The sequence below is a fragment of the Schistocerca nitens genome, chromosome 1 (genome assembly GCF_023898315.1).
Source record: "Schistocerca nitens isolate TAMUIC-IGC-003100 chromosome 1, iqSchNite1.1, whole genome shotgun sequence".
Classification (NCBI taxonomy): Eukaryota; Metazoa; Arthropoda; class Insecta; order Orthoptera; family Acrididae; genus Schistocerca; species Schistocerca nitens.
This window is the reverse complement of record NC_064614.1, coordinates 556,958,880-556,985,973: the sequence shown is the minus strand read 5'-3', so window position 1 is coordinate 556,985,973 and position 27,094 is coordinate 556,958,880.

The following is a 27,094-nucleotide window of genomic DNA, read 5'->3' as shown; positions in this document are numbered from 1 at the left end:
GCCAGTGCCCCTCGTACATCTTTTGCTGTCAAATCACTGAGCGCGTATTCTGCTTGATTTTCTGTTACTGTGTAATTCAGCCCAAAGGAGGTGACACAGCAGTTAAGACAATGGACTCAGATTCTGGGTGGAGCGAGGTTAAAAAAATCTTCAAGCCAAGCATTTTTAAATTTTCCATCTCTGCATCGATTGAGGTGACTTCCAGGATGGTGTCTTTGGAAAGTACACGGTCCGTTACCTTCCCCTTCCTTGTTCAGTCCGAGCTTGTGCTCCATTTCTAATTACTCTTTCGTGAACAGGACGTCAAATCCTAATATTTCTTTTCCTTCCCTTCAGTCATACGGCTTGAGATACTCTACATTACCTCCGTTATTCGTCCTTTGTTTTGCAACTGTCTTATCTCTCATCATCTGAAGGCCATTTTAATGTGTTTAGTCATTCTTGTTATTGTGTCGTTCTTAGCTTGTTTGCTTACCCTTCTCTTAGAGTAGTATATCTATAGGCAAGCTGACTCATAGTTCAAGTTTCCGATGCTGCTAGTCGACACTGCTGCTGCACTGCAGTCACAGACGGGAAATTAAAAAACCCAAGGTGTCGGATGGCGGGAAATTCAAAACCGCAAGATAGCATTGGCGAGAAATTTAAAAATGCAAGATGGCATTGGCAAGAAATTTAAAAACGGAAGATGAAGGGAAATTAAAAATTCAATACAACTTTCAAAAACTTCAAAAAAGATTTAAGAACTCAAAAAATCCAAGCTGGCAGAGCTAGCCGAGTTCAGGGTTGTAATTCCTCCCCCACCCAATCCCCCTCCTCTATCCTCATATCATTATCTAACAGTCCATTAAAATGAAACAGTCAATCACAAAGTAGCCCCAGAGTCGCCATGTCGGCTGTGCTGAAGAAAGTGCTACCGATCTCAGTCTTTTTAGTCACATTCAAAATTATTGATCGAAAACATTATCTTACAACATTTCCACATCTAAAAGGCTTCTTGCTATACCTAAACTGTTCTGTAGTGTTTTTCAAATGTCACAGTGTTTTTCCAAATCTAAAATGTCAGCAAAAAGACTTGAGAAACACAAATATTGCAATTTTTATGTCAAGTGTCACGAAGTTATTCGCCCCCACACACAAACGTATCCAGCAAAATTGTTTTTAAAACGTGAACATGAACTTTCCACATCCAAAATGCGTAAAATATGGTAGTGTTTCAGTAAGAGTTTAAGTTATTAAGGCGAACTGTCATCACCTGTTCATCATTATAGTGGGGATAAACATAGCATCATGTTCAACACTAGAAAATACAACCGATGTTATTAATTTGCACTTGCAATGACTTGCAAGAGGTTATGTACATATTGAAATTTTAAGAAATGTTGCAATAATCAATAACTGGTAGTACAGACCCAAAGCTCTCTGAAACTGTATTTTGAATAATCAAGTACTAACTAGCAACGAAAACCTAATCAAAATACATGATATAAAAACATACACTCACACACAACATAGTCAAATGGCAAATAAACTGATGAAACACCGTTTTAGGAGGGAGGTTAGAAGGTCTTTAGTCAATATCTTGGCTGCAAAGTATCACTTAAATTGAATATTTTCTTCGTACAGAAATATTATTTTGTAATGCTCCAAATATGAGATCTAAACGCACAACATGAACAAAAACAGACTTAGAACAAGACAGAGATGAAATATGTCCGAAGACAATAGTGGAACATATCAAAGATGAAAAGTCAGCACCTGGAAATACATTCTTTCCGATCGAAATAAAATTATTTATCATAATAAGTAATGATTTGGAAAGTACAAAACACATGCTGGTAGCTTACAGTAATACGCAAGTACAATTATAGATTTCTGATAATGAACGGAAAATAAATAATAGATAATAAAATTGTACTATTTCTCAAAATATGTACGATTTTGAGTATAAAACACTGGCCAGTAAAAGCCACCAGTAAAAACAGCCTCAGATTGAAATTCCAATACCATTTACGTATTTTAGACGTGGAGATACCACTGCAACGCTTGATAAGCGTCATAGAACAATTCAGATGTGGAAATATTTAATTTGAGGATGCGTTGTGCCTCACACCAAATATAGGCCTGAAAACAGGAGTTAATTACGTTCTTCCACCAGCTCACAGTAATTCAGACGGCCCATTTATTTTCATGCTTACATGCTTCGAATAGTATTTTAGATGAAACGTGTTTTCTTCAGTTATAATCTTGGATATGTTAGTTATACTACATTCCCTCAATGAAGCCTAAACAAGAAGCTTAACTGCCTAAAAACTAAAAAGTCACAAGTGTTTAGACATAAAAATACCTTTGGGACATTTAGGTTGAGAGTTTACAATCATGTTTTAGGTGGCGTGTGTGTGAATGTGTGTGTGTGTGTGTGTGTGTGTGTGTGTGTGTGTGTTTGTATGATGAATTTTAGATGTGAAAATACCTAAATTAACACCTTTTACGTAATTGTTTGGAACAGTGCTATTGAACATGACACAAAAAAATTCAGACCATTTGAGCTGCTTAGAGAACAGCCAAGGTTGCAGCTCCGTGACTACATTGTGAGTGGCTTTTTCATTATAATGGAGTGTAAAGTAATGAGATACAGTTGGATGGAGAAGGGAGATGAGGGCAGTGAGAGAAGCGATGGTGGTGGGGTGGGGAGGGGAATTTCCCAGCAGCCATCACTTTTTCTTTTTTAATTCCCACCAGCACCAGCAACTAAAGCGCCACAGTAGCAATGCTGTTCGTGGAAACTTGAATTATAAGTCACCTTGTACATAGATATTCTACACCTTAGCATTAATTATTTCTTTATTAATTTATTTATGTTTTGTCTCTCTCACTGACATGAATATTGTGGAAATTATTTTCAGTAGCTTAAGGCGTAATCTGTAGTTCCATTAGTGCTGCTGCTGTAGTTCAGTACAGATAATCTGTTTGATGGATACTTGTGATGTTCTTAGATAGGCGGTGGTGTTATTAAGCAAAACATTATAGAAGTCAAGGTATCTTTGAGAGTTTGTAAAAGTTTTACAGTGTGGAAAGAACTGTGCTGGTATTGCTTATATTAGTGTCGACTGTCTAAATTGTTTTTCACTTCCATAATTTTAAACACACAAAATTACTCTTGACGCGACACATCTAGAATTGTACTTCCAGTGTCTTTTATCTACTATTCTTCACTTTAAGTCATATATCTCGTGAAAGGTCGTTTGTTTAAAGGTGTACTGACATCAGTAAACTTTAGCCACCTACTCATTCACGCCCGTTATTTGTTCCATTCGGCAATTTCACTAGGACACTTGGCATTCCTTAGGTAAATAGCAGGGAGTCAGTATCTGTTGTGTAACGATTCCATAACACTGCCATCTTTGAAAACCAGTTCTAAGGACTACCTACCGTACTTTCCTGCATATTGAGGTTTATTGAGCAAACCTAGAATTGACGTAGCTCCTACAAATGAGGCTGTAAACAACGTTTGGGAATTGCGTCTAAAGGACTTTCTTGGATCGCTGATATTTTGTTATTTTCCTATTCGTTTTGTGTGTCTGTTGGTTCTTCTGTAAGCACTGATGCACACAGCACAGGTTTCCAGTTGATAATATGTCCCATTTATGCTTTTTATTACACCCAACCTTTGTTGCTGCACACTGCACATCACACTGGCCAGTTGCTAGACAGTTAACTAAGGGATCGTGGTAGCTGTAGAGGGTAATGGTGAAGTTTGGTGTTACGACGGGCGTTCAGTAAGTAATGTAACCCTTTTTTCCTGAAAGTACGTCGGTTTTATTCATGATTCAAGTACACCGTATTATTCCGCACTCCTTTGGCCACAAAGCCCTATTTTTCAACACAATCTCCGTTCATGCGACACCCTTACTGAGAGGACCTGTACGCCCGCATGGTACCACTCTACTGGTCGACGTCGGAGGCAACGTCTTGCTGCATCAATAACATTCTCATCATCCGCGTACTGCTTCCCGCAGAGTGCATCCTTCATCGGGCCAAATAGATGGAAGTCGGGAGGTCCGAGATCCGGGCAGTAGAGTGGATGAGAAAGAACAGTCCAATGAAGTTTTGTAAGCTCCTCTCTGGTAAGCAGACTTGTGTGAGGTCTAGCGTTATCGTGGTGCAGCGTAAGTTCCTTTGCACTTTAGTGGCGATGCAGGAGCCACAGCTGAGTGTGGGCGGACGGCAAGTGGGAGTTCGGGCAGGTTTGCGCTATCTTCTTGTGATGATGACAGACGCCTCTCCCGAAGACTCACCGTGCTTTTGTTCACTGCCAGGTTTCCATAGAGATTGTGCAAGCGCCCATGAATATCTGCGCTGCTCTGGTTTTCCGCCTAATGAAACTCAATGACAGCTCTCTGCTTCACACCCACCCAACCGCCATTTTGAAGGGTACGTATATCCCCGCCACCTACCAGAACTTCACGAAACTATAGGGGCTGAAACGGGAATGCTCCATTATGCTCCAGAAAAAATTCCGCATTTTTTCAACCGAAATTGACCGACTGAATGACGTTTGTATTATGGGGAGGTAAGGAGTGTGGGAGGTGTTGCAGTGGGAGCGCTCTGTGCACTTTGTTGTTACAGTGTAAGACAGCAGAGACCATTTTTAACACACAGTCGCGGAGGGCTCTGTTACTACGAGTGAAATTGTCATTGAGTCCAAGTTGCAGGTTACCTATCTAATAGTTTGCAGGGGCAATATACTGTTTTCTGTATTTCATATAATTATTGAGCCAAATTAAAAATTTAAAATTTCGTCATAAACTACTCATTAAGAAGTATAACCTTACGTTAAAGGTTTAACACAATAATTCAAGTATTAAAGACACAAACTATGTGTACATCTTGAGACACTGTAACTAATGCCGTGCAAATTACCCTGACAACATTCATCCAGTATTTGAGAATTAGAGCGCTTTGCGGCTCCCGAAAAATTTTACACTTAATTCCAAACATTTATCAAACTTTGTTTCGCTGTCACCCTGGCAAAGCAACGAAAGAAACAGTTTATCTCTTACAACATTTTCGTTGTTAGTGCAGTAAAATTTCAGCATCAGCCATGACGACTTAATTTGCTACAATTTTACTAACAACTATATTCGCAACGCATTTTGCAGACAGTATGTACGCGTATCTCCGAGTACCTCAGCAAAATTGCCTCACTGTACAACATGTAGTTCTGGGAATGTGGCATCATTCCCAGAATCCGTCTCTAATGACCTCGATGTCGGCGGGACGTTAAGCCCAATCTTCTTTGCATCGTTTGAAATAAGTGAAATCCTAGCTACTCTTAAAACAAATCGCAAATTACCCAGATCTACGTATACAGAGTTTTATAAGAATCTTTCAACGTAATTTCAAACCATTTGCAAACCTTTTCTTATATACAATCCCACAAAATAATGTACGGGACACAGTTTATCGTTTACTAAATGTTTGTTGTTCATGAAGGAGAACTTCAACACCGAGCATGATGTTTTGCTTTTGACTTTCCGATTAGCCTGTGCCGTGTCGACCAGAAAATTTGCCTTGCCCGCTGTCAGAGAGTCATGCTTGGCGGCACGATGCGCCGGTGCCTCGAGAGGTCGGACTGCACGCCCAAGAGTGCGGGAAGCGCCGCTGCGGCCAAGGTAGAGCAGCGGCGGACGGGGTGGAATTCAGCTAGTACACCGCTAAGAACGGGAAGCACTATCCTAACTGAGACGCACATGAGCCGTCTATGGATCATCGCTGCAGTCACTGCGGGTCTTAGCCACTGTCTGGGCACAAACAGTCCACTGGCATTTAAAGAGGAGAACTATGTATGTTTTTAAGAACAGACAGCTGCATCTTGGTAGCCAAGAGATTCAATATGATGTACAGTGCAGACTGCTAGCGGTGCATTTAGTATACTGGTCGACAAGTAATATTACGCACAAGAACTCCATGGTTAAAGTGCAATGTGTTCCAGTTTTCTCTGCCTCGTGATGACTGGGCGTTGTGTGATGTCATTAGGTTAGTTAGGTTTAAGTAGTTCTAAGTTCTAGGGGACTGATGACCATAGATGTTAAGTCCCATAGTGCTCAGAGCCATTTGAACCATTTTTTTTTTTTTTTTTTTGTTACAGTTGTGTGATGGCACGCTGGGCGCGTGAGTGTGTTCCCTAAAGGCGAGAGCCATTTTGATTTTGTTAATTATACGCCTTGACAGTGGCTAAATTATATGTTTTATTGCAAAAAAGGTGATTTTGTTTTTATTACCCTCTGAGTGTGACTGATCTGATTCCTTGGTTACCTTGTCATCTTGCAAATCCCTGTCGTGTACTTGTGGGTTCGCCACCTATTTAAGAACTAACCTTTAAATGTCTGTGTGCTAAGCTAAATGAATAATGCGGAAATTATGGCCCTGGGCATAGCTCTTAAAACGGGCAATTTGCATATAATTTCACTCTATCGTTACCTGACTGAATACCATGTTGCTTATGATTTAGACTTGATTGCTAATATCTGCTCGAGTATACGTTAACAGTCTATAACTTAATGTATATGAAGAGGGCAAACAGCAACAATGATTGAATTCAATACATCTATTTGTAAACCACATTAAGGGACCAACACATAAATCAATGATCAAAACCTGTGATAATTATCTTTATGCAAATCTGCACGAAAATTAAATGAAAAGCAGTGTCACTTTCGTATCATTTAATTTACTTCTTGCCCTATTAAGAATTTTCCGTCCCCCGAGATTCGACGATAACTGAACTGCAACTATTTAATACTGCAACTCTCAGTACCAAAGAAAGCAGGTGTTGACAGATGTGAAAATTACCGAACTCTCAGTTTAATAAGTCACAGCTGCAAAATACTAACGCGAATTATTTACAGACGAATGAAAAAACTGGTAGAAGCCGACCTTGGGGAAGATCAGTTTGGATTCCGTGGAAATGTTGGAACACGTGAGGCAATACTGACCTTACGACTTATCTTAGAAGGAAGATTAAGGAAAGGCAAAGCTACGTTTCTAGCATTTGTAGGCTTAGAGAAAGCTTTTGACAATGTTGATTGGAATACTCTCTTTCAAATTCTGAACGTGGCAGGAGTAAAACACGGGGAGCGAACGGCTATTTACAATTTGTACAGAAACCATATGGCAGTTATAAGAGTCGAGGGGCATGAAAGGGAAGCAGTGGTTGGGAAGGGAGTGAGACAGGGTTGTAACCTCTCCCCGATGTTATTCAATCTGTATATTGAGCAAGCTGTAAAGGAAACAAAAGAAAAATTTGGAGTAGGTATTAAAATCCAGCGAGAAGAAATAAAAACTTTGAGGTTCGCCGATGACATTCTAATTCTGTCAGAGACAGCAAAGGACTTGAAAGAGCAGTTGAACGGAATGGACAGTGTCTTGAAAGGAGGATATAAGACGAACATCAACAAAAGCAAAACGAGGATAATGGAATGTAGTCGAATTAAATCGGGTGATGCTGAGGGAATTAGATTAGGAAATGAGACACTTAAAGTAGTAAAGGAGTTTTGCTATTTGGAGAGCAAAATAACTGATGATGGTCGAAGTATAGAGGATATAAAATGTAGCCTGGCAATGGGAAGGAAAGCATTTCTGAAGAAGAGAAATTTGTTAACATCGAGTATAGATTTAAGCGTCAGGAAGTCGTTTCTGAAAGTATTTGTGTGGAGTGTAGCCATGTATGGAAGCGAAACATGGACAATAAATAGTTTGGACAAGAAGAGAATAGAAGCTTTCGAAATTTGGTGCTACAGAAGAATGTTGAAGATTAGGTGGGTAGATCACATAACTAAGGTGGAGGTATTGAATAGGATTGGGGAGAAGAGAAGTTTGTGGCACAACTTGACTAGAAGAAGGGATCGGTTGGTAGGACATGTCCTGAGGCATCAAGGGATCACAAATTTAGCATTGGAGGGCAGCGTGGAGGGTAAAAATCGTAGAGGGAGACCGAGAGATGAATACACTAAGCAGATTCAGAAGGATGTAGGTTGCAGAAGGTACTGGGAGATGAAGGAGCTTGTACAGGATAGATTAGCATGGAGAGCTGCATCAAACCAGTCTCAGGACTGAAGACCACAACAACAACAACTCTCTATCAGAACAGTGACTAGAAGTTGGCAACTAAAACCCAGAAATCCACACATTCATTACCAGTGCAAAAGGAGATGAGACAGGCGATCGTCCTGCATGCAACAGCTGAGAAATTAAACTGGTGCTGCGAATTACGCTCACCGTTTTAAGTACGGCTGGGCGGCGCTGAGCCGTGCGCTGCAGACGTGCTGGCCCCATCACAAAGATGGGAGTGCTCAGCACCGCTGCGGGACTCCGAGATGTGGCAGCCTCTAGCACGCTGCTACGCCAAGTCAATCAGGACACCCTCGCGTCCTACTGGAATGTCGAACCGTACACTTCCACGTCACACGGCCTAGTCGAACTGGATGCAACACCGCAGACAGCGCCGTGCCGCCCATGGCTGGCACTTGTCCACAAGCAGTCGTGTGGGAGGGCTGCTTGCCGCCCCCTGTGTGTTCCAGGCCGACCTCACTTCCAAGAACCTTACGCCAGCCAGGCTGTGGTCCCGTCCACCAACCACCATCCTGCTTGGCAGAAGCATTTCCTGTTGCTCTGTCTCAAGTCCACTGCTCTGCACATTCGCACGTACCCAGAATCATTCATAATCTATTAAAAACCGTCACCAGGTTAATAAAGAGAGACATGCCAATTATACAGGGCACCTTACACCTAGTCCCCGTGATTTATAGAATCAATAACTTTTTGATACCGATTTTCCCTGTTGTCAGCCTTACAATATAAATACCATATTCTAATTATGGATGACACCAGTATGTAAAATGCTTGCCGCAGTTCATAACTCCCCTTATTCTATTCAAAATTTTACGTATAGTGTGTCCCTCTTAAGGTAGATAGTGGGGCAACTACAAGAAAACTTTTGTCCCCAATACCTCGAACAGATCATTCAACCTCTGGACAGCTTGAAGAAGGTCGAATCTATCATGTTTCAAGAACCACTGCTGTCCTTAGTCTGACCTTTGATTGTTAATACCACATTTAATCGATCAGAATTAAACTGAAGGAGACCACCCTAAACTTAATTTTTACTACTGGACATTGTGCAGAAGGCACATCCTTCAAGATTGCACCTTGTTAATAATAAGGACTGATGACCTAGCAAACAAATGAGAGGCAAACGTAAACTCAAGGATCAGAGTTATTACGGTAAACAGCATATCGTCGGAACTTATTCTGCCTGATATTTACATTGGCTCCTTCCCCTATTCATACTACAAGATCATCATTCATATTTGTGTTTAAGAAATGTGTAGTGTGTATAGTGTAATTTTTGGACTTACATTTATACATTTATACATTTATACCAGTGTACATTGATGCCCTTGGGTGTCATTGAGTATAGCTTGAAACTGTCCAGAACTAACGTGAAAACGATCCTCATTAAAACTAGAAAACCATTTTCTTCGCATACTCTTTCCAATGACATTCTGACTGCCTCCTCTGCTGTCACTCCTCTATTCACCTCAAATAGAAGAGTGTGTCGGAAAAGTTCCGATTTCTCCATTGGGCACTCCATTTTATAGCATCCACAGCTCCATTCACTATCTCCAAATGACAAAAGGACAATATGTGAACTCAAATAGCAACAGTGAACTACAAATAAAAAATGACAGCCGATAAATGAACTCGTAGCAATCGCAATACCAACACGCAAAACATAAAGGGCTTAGAATTTATGGACCAGTCTAACAAATAGATAAATTAAATGTGCTGCCAGGAAACTCTACACGTCTTCTGACAATATACGTATAATTAAATAGTTCTATTTTGTTTTCTAGACCACTGACTACGTCTGATATATGAAGCATACTTAGTAAAAAAACAAAATAAATATTCTGTTATAAAAGACGGATGACATTTGCTCTTATCTACATTATAAACGTAACTGAAGTATCAACTGTGGCATAATGGCTGCAGGTATTAACGATATTCTATTATGGAGTTTTAAAAGTGAGCAGGAGTACCACCTCGGTACACTGGAGTGCTTTACTTTAGTTAAAGACTCGTTTATATTGCGTGATATATGTCACTGTAACACTTTAACTTCTGAAAACAATAAACCATTAATTGTAGGATATATAAACATTTTTTAAAAAAACTTGACAGTGTGAGCGCAGCTATAAGTATGGCGTTGCACACCCTCTGACCTGGGTACATGCACTGATGAGGTTGGGAAGGCTGTCATAAAGCGGCAGGCAGGCTGGTCCACAAGTGTTATAACTTTACAGTGAAATGAATACCCCCCAGCCGCATACAGGCGTTGATATAAGTCAACGCCGCGCGGGATTAGCCGAGCGGTCTTGGCGCTGCAGTCTTGGTCTGTGCGGCTGGTCCCGGCGGAGGTTCGAGTCCTCCCTCGGGCATGGGTGTGCGTGTTTGTCCTTAGGATAATTTAGGTTACGTAGTGTGTAAGCTTAGGGACTGATGACCTTAGCAGTTCAATCCCATAAAATTTCACACACATTTTTTTTGTAAGTCATCGGGGACAGTTGAAAATGTGTGCCCAACCGGGACTCGAACCCGGGATCTCCTGCTTACAAGGCAGACGTTGTTGATCGTTGTGTTTGCTCGTCACAGGACGTCCGTTAAAGTTCGTTTGTTGATCCTTCCACTCAGTTTTTTATTACAGAGACCAACCAGCTCTCTGACCGAACACGCTGAGCTACTGTGCCGGCCCTCCAGTGAGACCCACATTCGCAACTTATTGTTCCGCATTATATTCATAGTGCTCCTGCCCATTATACTCAATACTCGCGGCTTTACTGCCGATTCCCATAAGAGTTCGTGCATATCCAAAAGAACAGATACCATCTTCATACATATATGTTATAACTTTTCCTTGAAATCCCACATACTGGCATTGGGACGGAGCTGACGTCCGGGCTGGTTCCGCACACGTTCTAATGGGGGAATGTCTGGGGATCGTACTGGCCAGGGGACTACCTCAACGTCACGCAGACAGTCCATGTGGGCCCGAACATTATCCTGACTACATGATACTGTCGCAAGAGCTTAGCACATGAGGACACAGGATGCCTCTGATGGACGGTTTTTCCGTCACAGTTCCCTCAATTACCATTGCCCTGACCAGAAGTCACACCCAAAGGCTGTCCACACCGCGAAGCCAGAGTAATGCAGTTGTGCCTCTGCAAAACACTGGAAAATGGGACCTCTCCTCAGGTCGCCGCCTTACTCGGCAACGATGGTCATCTAGGCTAGTGCAGAGCCTTGTGGTGGTGAGATGTGGTCGACCGCCACCTGCCGTTACTTTTCCAAGCAATGCAACATCGCGCCAGAGTTCTCCACAAATTTGCTTATTGCCCGATTAATGGAGTCCCGCAATGAAGCCCCTTTCAAACTCTGTCAGGCGCTGATAACGCTGTCTCATATGAGTACGCGGCATCTCCGTGTCCTTTACAGTTATCACTCAACACTTGACGTTGTTCACGCCTCTTATATGCCCTACCACGCCTGGTAACAAAACTAAACGTTAACAACACTGATGCGCTCCGGTGACCGCTCTACCTACCACAAAGAACTTCAACTCTGACCATTCATACATCCACCGGTGTTGTATACGTAAACGAAATTACAGAGCCATCCGACAGTGTTTTCTTGTTACTTCACGTTTTTGTAATGCAGTGCATATTTGAATTTTGGGACTGCGTGTGTCAAATCTTTCAGCTCTTGTGAGACAACTAGGGAGCTACCTGATTGACAAGTAGGCCCTTCGGCCTCGGAAACTGACATACGACCGTGAGAGCTATGTGCTGACAACATGCCCCTCCATATCCGCATCCAGCGACGCCTGAGGGGTGAGGATGACACGGCGGCCGATCGGTCCCATTGGGCCTTCATGGCCTGTTCGGGCGGAGTTTAGTTTTTAGTGTTAATTCTAGCTTTTGTGATGTCATTTTCGAAAAAATATGTTATTTCGTTTAATTAACTAAATAAACACTGTTTTTTGCCTTGTTTCGCAAATTTGATTATTAATGTTACTGCACAACCTAGGTCTCTGGCTATAAGCTCATTTTCAAGTACATTACTGATTCCCCAGAGAAGATAATGCACAAATAAACATGATGATAAGGCAAAGATAGTCGTCTCAACTTCTTAATATATCGATGCATGGTTTGATGTCAAATTACTTCAATGTCCATTTTTAACAATTACATATGGAATTACACAGTTCAGCAATTACCATAGTATGACGGGATAAAGTTATGCACAGGCCAAGAACTTTTTATCTACTGATGGACTGACGCCCAGATGTGATATCTGATATCACTTCTCCAGGACAGAAGTAAACTTTGGGACTCAGTCCATCAGTAGAGGAAAAGTTTTTGGCCTGTATATAACTTCAGTCCCGTCAAGTTAGTGTAATTGTTGAATTGTGTAATTCCATATGTAATGATTGAAAATGGTCACTGAAGTAATATTACATCAAACCATGCATCTATACATTAACAAGTTGAGACGACTATCTTCGCCTTATCATCATGTTTATCTGTGCATTATCATTTTCGGGGAATCAGTAATGTACTTGAAAATGGGCTTATAACCCGAGACCTAGGTTGTGCAGTAACATTAATAATAAAATTTGTGGAATAAGGCAAAGAACTGTGTTTGTTTAAATAATTTACAATGTTTCACCAAGAACCCACAGTTTGTTCAATTAAAATAAATTGTTTAATTTACAAGTATCGCGTACCAATTTTGCTTAGAAAAAACACGGCAGCCCCCAAGAGAGGAACCTATGTAGAGGATAATGGGTCCGGTCCACGCAATATGACCACAGCTGAACATCACCGTCATTTTGTGTAACCGGCCGTGGATGACCTTTCAGCTCCGCCCGAAGTTTGACTCAGCGCTGGAGCGTCGTACATGGTTTTATTCTAGTCTGCTCCGACCGTTCGATGTTGTTCCCCGTATGCTGGACTTGTTGCACGCATTCCATTGGTTCAAATGGCTCTGAGCACTATGGGACGCTACTGCTGTGGTCATAAGTCCCCTAGAACTTAGAACTAGTTAAACCTAACTAACCTAAGGACATCACACACATCCATGCCCGAGGCAGGATTCGAACCTGCGACCGTAGCGTTCGTGCGGTTCCAGACTGTAGCGCCTTTAACCGCTCGGCCACTCCGGCCGGCTCGCATTCCATTGATTCCTCTTAAAATGAATGTTGCTACGTCATAAAAAGGAAAAAATTAATTAATTAATTTTTTGCTTGACCTTTGACATTAACACAGATAAGAGAGGTACCGGATTTAAACTCTCTTTTAATTCTTTTTCCTAGATGCATAGATTTTTAATTTTTTTTAGCTGTCTAATACAAAAAAAAAAAAACTGTGAAAAAATTTGACTATAGATGAATATGTTTTCTTTGTGGCTGCTGTAAGGAGAGAACGGGTTAGGTACAGGACGAGTTGGCGGTCGGGGGTTTCCGTTTCTCTGGTTGTCAGAGAACGCCACGCAAAGTCGGAGAAAACTGCTGCAACTCGCGATGAAGACTCTGTTTCTCTTGGCCTCAAACGTACTCACAGACGCCGTAGGATTTTCTGGAAACACTTTTAGAATGAACAGTGGTAGTATGATATCTTCTGATTAACAAACTAGTCGCTTAGGGAACATACAAGCCGGCCGCGGTGGTCTCGCGGTTCTAGGCGCGCAGTCCGGAACCGTGCGACTGCTACGGTCGCAGGTTCGAATCCTGCCTCGGGCATGGATGTGTGTGATGTCCTTAGGTTAGTTAGGTTTAAGTAGTTCTAAGTTCTAGGGGACTGATGACCACAGCAGTTGAGTCCCATAGTGCTCAGAGCCATTTGAACATACAAGCTAACGGTGAAATACTGTGCGTCGTTTGGACCTTGATAGTAGCAGTCGCCCAGTATTGTTAATTTGTGAAGAAATCACTGTACACTGTATTGCTAAACACACACAATCGGGATTCAACACTAGACCCACTGTGTAGCCACTTCGTAACAGTTCTCAATTAAAAAACGTTTCCGGAGGTGGAAATTTCACCAGCTTCAAGAATAATGCTAGTTCGGCCCTATTTAAAATCAAGAACATTTTTAACATTCTTAGAGAAGTACCACACGTGAATTTCTGATTTCTTACATATTTTTGTAGTGGCTAGTGCCTTTAAACTTAGTATTTCTTCCAAGTTAAATACCAACGAAATTTCAAAAAAACTTTTAGTTTTCGATATTTACAAATAAGAGACTTAGTGCGATACGGAAGTTAAAAAAAAAATCCGATGCCAGGCGCGGTATTTTGGTATTCAGTGAAAAACAAAGTATTTCCAGCAGTTCATAGTTTTTAAGGTATGGCGCAGTTTGGGACTGTTTCCTTAACCGATCTAACGGTGCACACATTCGTTGCTACGTATGGACAATACTGTACTAATATAGAATTGCCAAACTCTTGTAAACTTTATTCGTACGTCCAAGTAAGTTACGCAGCTTCGCAAAAAGCCGTTTCCCCTGTAAGATTTTTTTACGAACATCGAACTGTTAAATTCGTGTCTTTCAAATGCTTCGCAGGAAACATGCTAAGTTCAGCAGTAATTGTGTGAATAAACGGAACTGGATAACACCATCTGTGTGTAATAAGACGCAAACATCTGCAGATACAGCAAACAAACTTCGTAAGGCGCAGCGGAGGTCACGTATCTTATCACACATAAACACGAGATAATACGCGCCGTGTAGAGAGATAAAAACATCTTGCGGAAAGGAAAAGTTAGTGTCGGAATGTTCGCACATCGGTACATTTTCCTCTTAGCTGTGAAGCACGCGTTACGAAAATCAATAACGAGTATCTAAAGCAGTTAGGCACTTTCCCTTGGGATGGTTAGGATAGTGTGACCTGTTTATCGGGGATTACTTTATTGATGCACACAGCCATCAAAGATGAAACACCGAGGCTGTCTTGCAAAATAATACAAGTAAAGTGATTTTCCTTGTGCATGATATTATCTATCAACTACGAGTACCGTACTTTTGATAGTTATCAGTTTCTAACACAGTACTCATCCGATAACCAGATAATCGCATTGAAAACCTCGATAATGGACACAGTTAAATAGAATGAATTGATAATTAAATCAAGACCGTAAGCAGTCGACAAGCGTTGAAATACATCAACGGGAACAGTTGAAAAATTGTGCCCCGACCGGGAGTCGAACCTGGGATCTCCTGCTTACATGGCAGACTATCTATCCAGCTCAGCCACCGAGTGCACAGCGGATAGTGCGACTGCAGGGATATATTCCTTGCACGCTCCCAGTGAGACCCACATTCCCAACTTAATGTCCACACACTACATCCGTAGTGCCCCTGCCCATTACACTCATTACTCGCGGCAGACAATCTTACCGAGTCCCATTAGAGTTCAGGCAATGCGTGTGCATCCAGCACAGAAGAAGAAGGTCAATGGCCGGTTAGCCTTAACTATATGAAGATGGTATCTGTTCTTTCGGACTGGTGCTCACACACAAGTAACCTAATTCCCGTAAATTCAATCACAAAGCAGATGTTCTCGATCGGGTTCATAGCTGGCGAGTTGGGGGACCAGCACATCAATTAGAACTCGTCACTGTTAAACTCGTCACTGTTATACAGGGTTATTACAAATGATTGAAGCGATTTCACAGCTCTACAATAACTTTATTATTTGAGATATTTTCACAATGCTTTGCACACACATACAAAAACTCAAAAAGTTTTTTTAGGCACTCACAAATGTTCGATATGTGCCCCTTTAGTGATTCGGCAGACATCAAGCCGATAATCAAGTTCCTCCCACACTCGGCGCAGCATGTCCCCATCAATGAGTTCGAAAGCATCGTTGATGCGAGCTCGCAGTTCTGGCACGTTTCTTGGTAGAGGAGGTTTAAACACTGAATCTTTCACATAACCCCACAGAAAGAAATCGCATGGGATTAAGTCGGGAGAGCGTGGAGGCCATGACATGAATTGCTGATCATGATCTCCACCACGACCGATCCATCGGTTTTCCAATCTCCTGTTTAATAAATGCCGAACATCATGATGGAAGTGCGGTGGAGCACCATCCTGTTGAAAGATGAAGTCGGCGCTGTCGGTCTCCAGTTGTGGCATGAGCCAATTTTCCAGCATGTCCAGATATACGTGTCCTGTAACGTTTTTTTCGCAGAAGAAAAAGGGGCCGTAAAATTTAAACCGTGAAATTGCACAAAACACGTTAACTTTTAGTGAATTGCGAATTTGCTGCACGAATGCGTGAGGTTTCTCTACCGCCCAGATTCGCACATTGTGTCTGTTCACTTCACCATTAAGAAAAAATGATGCTTCATCACTGAAAACAAGTTTCGCACTGAACTCATCCTCTTCCATGAGCTGTTGCAACCGCGCCGAAAATTCAAAGCGTTTGACTTTGACATCGGGTGTCAGGGCTTGTAGCAAATGTAAACGGTAAGGCTTCTGCTTTAGCCTTTTCCGTAAGATTTTCCAAACCGTCGGCTGTGGTACGTTTAGCTCCCTGCTTGCTTTATTCGTCGACTTCTGCGGGCTACGCGTGAAACTTGCCCGCACGCGTTCAACCGTTTCTTCGCTCACTGCAGGCCGACCCGTTGATTTCCCCTTACAGAGGCATCCAGAAGCTTTAAACTGCGCATACCATCGCCGAATGGAGTTAGCAGTTGGTGGATCTTTGTTGAACTTCGTCCTGAAGTGTCGTTGCACTGTTATGACTGACTGATGTGAGTGCATTTCAAGCACGACATACGCTTTCTCGGCTCCTGTCGCCATTTTGTCTCACTGCGCTCTCGAGCGCTCTGGCGGCAGAAACCTGAAGTGCGGCTTCAGCCGAACAAAACTTTATGAGTTTTTCTACGTATCTGTAGTGTGTCGTGACCATATGTCAATGAATGGAGCTACAGTGAATTTATGAAATCGCTTCAATCATTTGTAATAACCCTGTATAGATGTCCACAGCGTGAGCACATCAGCCTGCTGACACTATCAGTATCATAATCAGGATGGAAGGAATCAAATGTAGCAGCACTGCTCTGAACTGATTCAGTGTGTTTCTTTAATACGACCAGGTGGAATTCCCAAATACTCGAACAATACTCTAGAGTGTGGATGCACAAGTGTGTACGCAATTCCAATAAAACCGAATTCGACCATTCGCCTTCACTAATACCGTCCTTACGTGCTCGTGGCGTTTCATATCGCTTTGCAACGTCACTCCTAGATATTCAATCAATGTGGCTGTCACGCAGCACATCACTAATTGTATTTGAACATAACAGACTTTTTCTGCTAATTACCATTAACTTCAATTTTTCTACGTTTACAGAAAGCTGCCATTCATCACAACAACTAGAAATTCTGTCTGAATTATCTGATTGCTTCTAAAGTGATTCAACGTCACTACTTTCAAGTATACTGCAGCGTTTTCAAAAATGGCTCTGAGCACTATGGGACTCAACTGCTGTGGTCATCAGTCCCCTAGAACTTAGAACTACTTAAACCTAACTAACCTAAGGACATCACACACATCCATGCCCGAGGCAGGATTCGAACCTGCGACCGTAGCAGTCGCACGGTTCCGGACCGCGCGCCTAGAACCGCGAGACCACCGCGGCCGGCTGCAGCGTTTTCAGCAGAACAGTCGCAGACTGGTGCTCACCCTGTCCGTCAGATCATTTATGCACACATAGAGAGCAAGAGAGGTCCCATCACACTTTCCTGGGGCACTCCTGAAGATAACCTTGTCTCTTATGAACACTCGCCGTCGAGAACGACGTACTGCGCTCGCTTGTCTGGGAACCTATTCTGTATACTCGGACCTTCGTCAACAGTCTGCAGTGAGGCATCGTGTCAAACACTTTATAAAAGTCTAGGTAGTACGGAAGCTTCCTGTTACCCTCAGTCCGTGATTTGCAGGATATCGAGCGAGGAAAGGGCAAGCTGAATTCCGCACGAGCGGTGCTTTCTAATCCGTTGCTGATTTGCGGACAGATGCTTTCCTCTCTGAAGGAAATGTATTACACTGATCAGCAGAACATTACAGCCACCTACCTAACAGCCGGTATATCCGCCTCTGGCACAAATTACAGCGCCAACACGTCGTGGCATAGCAGCAATGAGGTCATGGTAGATCGCTAGAGGCAATTGGCAGCACATCTGCACACACAAGTAACCTAATTCCCGTAAATTCAATCACAAACCAGATGTTCTCGATCGGGTTCATAGCTGGCGAGTTGGGGGGCCAGCACATCAATTAGAACTCTTCACTGTGTTCCTCGAACCATTCCATCACATTCCTGGCTTTGTGACATGGCGCTTTATCTTGTTGAAATATGCGACAGCCGTCGGGAAACATGATCGTCATGAAGTGGTGTACGTGTCTGCAACCAGTGTACGATACTCCTTGGCCATCAAGGCGCCTGCACGAGGTCCATTGGACTCACGAGTGCCTACGGGAATGTTCTCCAGAGCGGATCCGACGCCAGCTTGTCTTCGTCCCGCAGTATAGGTGTCAAGGAGCTGTTCGCTTGGAATACGAAGGAGCCGGCCGCGGTGGTCTAGCGGTTCTGGCGCTGCGGTCTGGAACCGCGGGACTGCTACGGTCGCAGGTTCGAATCCTGCCAAGGGCATGGGTGTGTGTGATGTCCTTAGGTTAGTTAGGTTTAAGTAGTTCAAGTTCTAGGGGACTTATGACCTAAGATGTTGAGTCCCATAGTGCTCAGAGCCATTTGAACCATTTGAATACGAAGGATTCGCGCCCCCCCCCCCCCCCCCCCCCATCGGCACGATGAAGTAGATATTGGGATTCTTCAGACCATGCAACGCACTACCTCTGCGCCAACGTCCAGTGCTGTTGATCACGTGCCCGTTTCAACCGTAGTTCAAAAATGGCTCTGAGCACTATGCGACTTAACTTCTGAGGTCATCAGTCACCTAGAACTTAGGACTAATTAAACCTAACTAACCTAAGGACATCACACACATCCATGCCCGAGGCAGGATTCGAACCTGCGACCGTAGCGGTCACGCGGTTCTAGACTGAAGCGCCTTTAACCGCACGGCCACACCGGCTGGCCCAACTACGCCAATGTCGTGGTGTTAACATTGGCACAACCGTCGGTCGTCGGCTGCGGAGGCCAAACATTGTAAGTGTTCGGTGCACTGTGTGTTCAGACACACTTGTACTCTGCCCAGCACTAAAGTCTGACCGAGCGAGGTGGCGCAGTGGTTAGCACACTGGACTCGCATTCGGGAGGACGACGGTTCAATCCCGCTTCCGGCCATACTGATTTAGGTTTTCCGTGATTTCCCTAAATCGCTCCAGGCGAATGCCGGGATGGTTCCTTTGAAAGGGCACGGCCAACTACCTTCCCCGTCCTTGCCTAATCCGATGAGACCGATGACCTCGCTGTCTGGTCTCCTCTCCCACAACAACCCTACCCATTAAAGTCTGACGTTAATTCCGCCACAGTTCACCGCGTGTCCCGTTTTACAAGTCTTTCCAGTCTAAGACGTCCGACATCTCTAATGGGGTGGCCACACAACCCAACGACGTCTGGACGTGGTTTCACCTTGGTTTCGCCACGTGTTGAAGCAACACCGACTCAAAGGAAGGCCTCGGCGCTTGTTCGTGACGGCACGTCAGCTAGGCACAGCGAACGCCAGTTCTGTTGCAGGCATACTCATAATGGCTGTTTCTCCTTCTCTGACACAGGAAAATGTGAAACTATTGGCGGTAATTGACCAACACACATTGTTCTGAGAGCTTTCTGCAATCAATTAATTGTGCAATTCATTACACTTCTTAACAAAAAGTGTACTCCTGAACTTGAATTTCCACCTGTTTTAAGGATTGACATACAAAAACAACTTCATGGTACAGCAGGAACAGAATTCGCGATTCTTTACCTTATTTGTAAATCTGAGGAAGTTACGTTTGTACTGGGTTGCTTTTACAAGAAACTGTGAACATATTGGTGCTCTTCTTTAGGTATCTTGGTTGACTATGGGGTGAGGAGCACTAAATGTTAATGAAATATCATGCGATTGAACACGTTGGGGGAGGGGGTGGGGGACAGAACAAGAGGCAAAAGAGAGATACTTCTTTTATAAAATAATTTTTTTATCTTATAAAGTTTCTCCTTTCAGTTGCAAGAGGGGAATATTTATCTTTGCTAATGTGCATGTTTAAAAAAGTTTAAGCTCAGCAGTATTTTCGATGTTTGAAGCTATTTTGTTTCCTGTTTAGAATTCCTTTCGTTGAAAGCAACTGTAATCTAATGACTGGCAACAGTTGGACATTTACACATGTAAATTAGTTCACATTTCCAGTGTCGATGTCAAACGAAAATAAATAAATAAATAAAAGAAACGAGTTAATTGTAAGGGGGTTGCTGTATCGATAACAAAATGGACCAAGTAAATATAGTTACTTGAATGTAAAATTTCCGAAGCTTGCAATGGGGCAAAGCGTCTTCTCATATTGATCTACGTTTGTTTCGACAGGATTCAGTAATACAGAACTACGATCTTCATTTGTAGCTTTACGATAGTAAGAAAATCTTTCATCTAAATAAAACTGCAGAATCCAAAACAATACCAAACATTTAGTGCAAAAATAAGAGATTTATAGTGATAAGCACACCCAGGCGTTTCTGCCTGCAACAGACCTGGCGTTCGCCGTGCCTAGCTGACGTGACGTCACCAACAAGCGCCGAGGCCTTCTTTGAGTCGGTGTTGCTTGAAGACACTCCTAGAACACCCGAGAAGTCACGCAGTTTCTGCAATGCTCGTGCCGAGCCTCCGGGCCATCACAATCTGCCCTCGGTCAAAAGCAGACACATCGCGCGCCTTACCCATTCTACACACGAACAGCACGGTCACTGATTTTACGTGCACCGTGCGTGTGTCTGACTAGCAATCATTCCTCTTCAGGTGACGCTGCTATCTCCTGGACTGGTTTATATCAGTAGTACGTCGGTGGTCATAAATGTTTTGACTGAGTGGTCATAATGTTGTGGGTGATCAGTGTATATTCGAACCTACAATATATTCACGAATTCGGCAGCATACCAATGTTTAAGAGTATGGGTGTGTAATTTTGCGGGTGCGTTCTTTTAGCCTACTTAAATACAGCAGTCAGCTGCGCTTTTTTTCCATTGCTTGGGACTTTGCGCTGGGCGAGAGAGTGGCGATAAATGCAAGCCAGGTCTGCCGAGTACTCTCCGTAAAACCGAATTGGGATTCCGTGAGGACCTGGCGACTTATTTGTTTTCGACACTTCCTTCTCAACGCCAGGGATGCCTTTTACTAAGTCCTCCACATAGGAGCCTGCACTGCGGTCAAACGACGGTAGTCTTTTCGATCCTCTTGTGTGGATGATTTTTAAAGGAGAAATTTAAAACTTCAGCTATCGATTTAGTGCCACACCGGACTGGTCCACGAGCGACTGAACTGAAGCGTTCGACCCACATAATTATTTTCAGTAGGACCAGAATTTTCCCTGGTTCTCAGCAATATCCTTCGCTAAGGTATGACGGTTGACGTTGTACGAGGCCTTCCTAAAAAGTATCCGGCCTTTAGCCAGAAAAAGTATTTCGAATACCTGATGGGGTTGGGACACTAATCCCCTTCAAAATAGGCCCCTTCTGCTTGCACACACTTAGCCCACCGATCCTTCCACTGCTGGAAACACCTCTGGAAGTCTTCTTTTGGAATGGGGTTCAGCTCCGTCGTCGTATTCCGCATTATCTCTTCTCTACTCTCAAAACGGGGTCCTTTCAGTGGCGTCTTCAATTTTGAAAACAACCAGAAGTCGCAAGGAGACATGTCTGGAGAGTAGGGAGGTTGGCGAACGGCTGTAATTCCATGTTTGACCAAGAAATTTTGGATCAAATGGGATGAATGTGCGGAGGCGTTGTGGTGATGCAGTTGCCAGTTTTTCGCCGTCCACATGTCTGGTCTTTTGCGCCGAACCGCGTCACGGAGTCGCCTGAGAACATCTTGATAGTTCTCCTTTGTCACTCACTGTCTATCCTTCTGCTGCGTATTCGTGATGCACAATTCCACGGACATCAAAGAAGCCAGTCAACATCACCTTGATTTTTCTTCGCACATGCCGCACTTTTTTCGGCCTTAGAGACTCGGGATGCTTCCATTGCGACGACTGTCTTTTTGTTTCTGGGTCGTACCCGTACACCCGTGGTTCATATCCAGTTATTACGGTGTTCAGAAATCCAGGATCAGTGTTGACGGTGTCCAGAAGGTCCTGTGCAACGTCAAAACGGAGGTCTTTTTGTTCTGGCGACAACAATTTGGGCACGAATTTCGCTGCCACCCGGTGCATGTTCAAATCATCACGCAAAATCACATGTGCAGAATCTTTACTTACTCCAACCTCTTGGGCAATCTCCAGCACAGTCAAACGACGATCTGCCATCACCAAATTTTGCACCCTCTCAACAACAGCTGCACTCCGTGCAGTTTGTGGCCTGCCAGAACGCTGGTCACACTCCGCTGATGTGCGGCCATTTTTGAATCGGTTGAACCACTCCTTAATTTGTGTTACACCCATCGCATCTTCTCCAAACACCTGCCGAATCTTACGAAATGTTTCGTTTTGAGAATCACTAAGCTGTTGACAAACTTTGATGCAGTATCTTTGCTCAACATGTTCAGCCATCTTAAGAGAATCGGCAATACGACGAACACGTTGTGTAGCACCTCACTCAGTGCTCGACAGGCAGCGACTGACGCGCTGGTAGGCGGGGACAAAATTCACGCATGCACATAAAGGTCTCTTCCACTACTGTGCCGAGTGGCGCCGCGCTATCATCTCTATTTTGTGCGGGAAAATCAAAGGTCGGATATTTTTTAGACAGACCTCGTATGCTTCGCCATTGATCTTTTTATAGATACAAGAATTTCTACTAACTTTTGTCTGTCGATATTTCCACGTTCTTTCTTGACCCGAGGATGCAACAAACTCTACTTTCTCAGCATTTTGCGAATTTTGTTGTTAAACCACGGCAGGGCCTTTCGTCCTTAATCCACAACTCGGCAAATTCTTCTCCAGAGGGTGATTTACAATCTGTTTAAACTTTGGCCATAATTCCTCTATGTGCGACATACTGGAACTGAGTGATATCTTCCATTGCCGAAATAGATTAGCTTAATGTCCCACAAAACGTAATACTACCTCTAGCAGCCTGCAACCATGACGCTGTACATGTTTCGAGCAGCGGTTCGCCTGGAATTTGACGTATCCGAACACGACCACCAGCCTAGTGTAACAAGAAACGTGATTTATCCGACACGTTTAGGCGACAAGTTCCCGCTGATACGGTACAATCCCGACCATCTAAGGCCGCTTCAGCCCTAACTGACAAGTCGTTTTGTCAGCTTGGGAACACGTATGTGTCGTCTGCTGCAGAGCCCATGTTCAAGAACGTGCGCTGAACGTGTGCTCCAAACCACTTGTGCCTGCACAGGAGTTTTTCTCTGTTGTCATATCTACTACAGATTGCCACCTTCGCTATTACACAGAGCAGGCAAGTCACCGCCGTCCTTCTGCGATGAGGTGAAGACGTCAAACGCCGTATTGCTTGTTCGTCGTTTCACCACCCTTCAACCAGTTTCCATAGGTACTTAACGACAGTAGCACGGGAGAAACCGACAAGCTCCACCGATTCCCTGGTGCTCGTTAGTAGGTTATCTGTGTCGGTACGATATATAATTGTCGTTACTGATAAGATAATGAATTCCAGTGTCACGTTACCCACAGGGGCTAGTTGTATTCAAAGTCACTCATCCCTAGTCCCCTCACCATAGGGTATCACCAGAAATTGACCAAGGTCACCCAGATGAAACCTCCCACGCAATTATTTGAGGTATATTTAAGGTCATCCAGGGGAACTCGCAGCTCTAACTACACACCTATGGCAAGTGGACACATAACCTCGTCATGTGAAAGAAAATTGAAGAGAAATCCCTCCCTATCTAACTCAGCCAATACAAGCACAATAAAATGGCGGGAAAACCAATGAACCAATAGAAATCGAGCTCCCCCCTCCATTAATTATACTATGAATCCGGCCGCCCGAGCCCCCTTGATTTGAGGTCTGATATTCATAGTCCGAGATGATGACGCGTCAGTAGCAGCAGCAGCAGCAGCAGCGGTCAGTGACTACCCCCAGGCACAAGAGGAATAGGACTGCTTGATCTGAAAGTATCTATTAATGTTATAATTATTACTATTGTTATTAACAACATTATTATACTTACGATTTGATATTGTTCCAGAAGCAAAAAGCGCCCCTCAACCGATAGTAGCAGAACTGTTTGACGAGGAGACCCGCATAGTACTGGCCACGCCCCCAAAGCAGTAGCAGGCCACAGATGGGCTTCCTGATTCATCAGTCGTAGTGTCATTCAGCTATACTGTAGCGCTGCAGTATGCAGCGTCGTTCAACTTCTAGTACCTTCCGCCGCGGAAGTCGAAAACGCGGCAGAACAAATGGACGTGGTCAGCCCATAGAGGGCTCCGCCTCCGCCACCGCTAAGCCACGTGCAGACAGCGGCCAATAGCCGCCCCCTCCGGTTTCGTATATAGGGACCCGCTCTGCCCTAGTCCAGCCAGTCTGGTACTCGCTCTGGATTTCGTTTCTATCTCGGCGGTACTGTGTTCTGGTCGTTGCTCGTTGTTGATATTTGCCTGGCTCTGGTTCCGAGTGGATTTACGTTTGGCGTTTGGTGTTGTGGTTTCCATAAGCCTCCGTTGTTTATCTCTTCCTCGTTGTGTCTCTCATAGTCGGTCGTGGTCGGTTGTTGTCAGTTATCGTTGGTCTGTCGTCCGACTCGTCCTGTGTTTACCCGGTGGTGCGTGCTCCAACGCCGGCGGCTTCCCCGCCTGGCGGCTCCGATCCGCAGCCCAAGGCGTTCGCGCTGTTGGTTGTAGTTACTACACAACTAAACTGTACCACCGCTGCAGCAGTAGCATCAGTACCAGCTGCAGTCACCACCGTTGGAGCTCCCAAAGTTCACGGAACTGCAGGCAAGTCACCATAAAGAGTGCTACTGTTTGTCAGCACGTATGTCATTACTGTATGTGAATCTAAGAGAGTAAATGTGGGCCTCGATCGGGATAATGACTTTGCTGTTGTTGAAGTTGATAATGCCCAATGTGTTGATTTCCAAACTCCCGGCGTCCCCTATAAGCAGACGCCAGTGCCTGCCTACCATTCATGTCTCATTAACAGTTGCCGGCCGAAGTGGCCGCGCGGTTCTGGCGCTGCAGTCTGGAACCGCGAGACCGCTACGGTCGCAGGTTCGAATCCTGCCTCGAGCATGGATGTGTGTGATGTCCTTAGGTTAGTTAGGTTTAACTAGTTCTAAGTTCTAGGGAACTAATGACCTCAGCAGTTGAGTCCCATAGTGCTCAGAGCCATTTGAATCATTAACAGTCGGACTGTAGGATCATTAGACTTGTCCGAAAAAACAGACACCACGTATATTTTTCCTTTTTGTGTTAATATTACACTACTGGCCATTAAAATTGCTACACCAAGAAGAAATGCAGATGATAAACGGTTATTCATTGGACAAATATATTATACTAGAACTGACATGTGATTACATTTTCAGGCAATTTGGGTTCATAGATCCTGAGAAATCAGTACTCAGAACAACCACCTCTGGCCGTAATAACGGCCTTGATACGCCTGGGCATTGAGTCAAACAGAGCTTGGATGGCGTCTACAGGCACAGCTGCCCATGCAGCTTCAACACGATACCACAGTTCATCAAGAGTGGTGACTGGCGTATTGTGACGAGCCAGTTGCTCGGCCACCATTGACCAGATGTTTTGTCGGCCGTAGTGGCCGAGCGGTTCTAGGCGCTACAGCCTGGCACCGCGCGGCCACTACGGTTGCAGGTTCGAATCCTGCCTCGGGCATGGATGTGTGTGATGTCCTTAGGTTAGTTAGGTTTAAGTAGTTCTAAGTTCTAGGGGACTGATGACCTCAGAAGTTAAGTCCTATAGTGCTCAGAGCCATTTTTGAACCAGACGTTTTCAGTTGGTGAGAGATCTGGAGAATGTGCTGGCCGGGGCAGCAGACGAACATTTTCTGTATCCAGAAAGGCCCGTACAGGACCTGCAACATGCAGTCGTGCATTATCCTGCTGAAATGTTGGATTTCGCAGGGATCGAATGAAGGGTAGAGCCACGGGTCGTAACACATCTGAAATGTAACATCCTCTGTTCAAAGTGCCGCCAATGCGAGCAAGAGGTGACCGAGACGTGTAACCAATGGCATCCCATACCATCACGCCGGGTGATCCGCCAGTATGGCGATGATGAATACACGCTTCCAATGTGCGTTCACCGCGATGTCGCCAAACACGGATGCGACCATCATGATACTGTAAACAGAACCTGGATTCATCCGAAAAAATGACGTTTTGCCATTCGTGCACCCAGGTTCGTCGTCGAGTACACCATCGCAGGCGCTCCTGTGATGCAGCGTCAAGAGTAACCGCAGCCATGGTCTCCGAGCTGATAGTCCATGCTGCTGCAAACGTCGTCGAACTGTTCATGCAGATGGTTGTTGACTCAGGAATCGAGGCGTGGCTTCAAGATCCGTTACAGCCATGCGGATAAGATGCCTGTCATCTCGACTGCTATTGATACGAGGCCGTTGGGATCCAGCACGGTGTTCCGTATTATCCTCCTGAACCCACCGATTCCATATTCTGCTAACAGTCATTGGATCTCGACCAATGGCAGCAGCAATGTTGCGATACGATAAACCGCAATCGCGATAGGCTACAATCCGACCTTTATCAGAGTCGGAAACTTGATGGTACGCATTTCTTCTCCTTACATGAGGCATCAAAACAACGTTTCACCAGGCAACGCCGGTCAACTGCTGTTTGTGAAT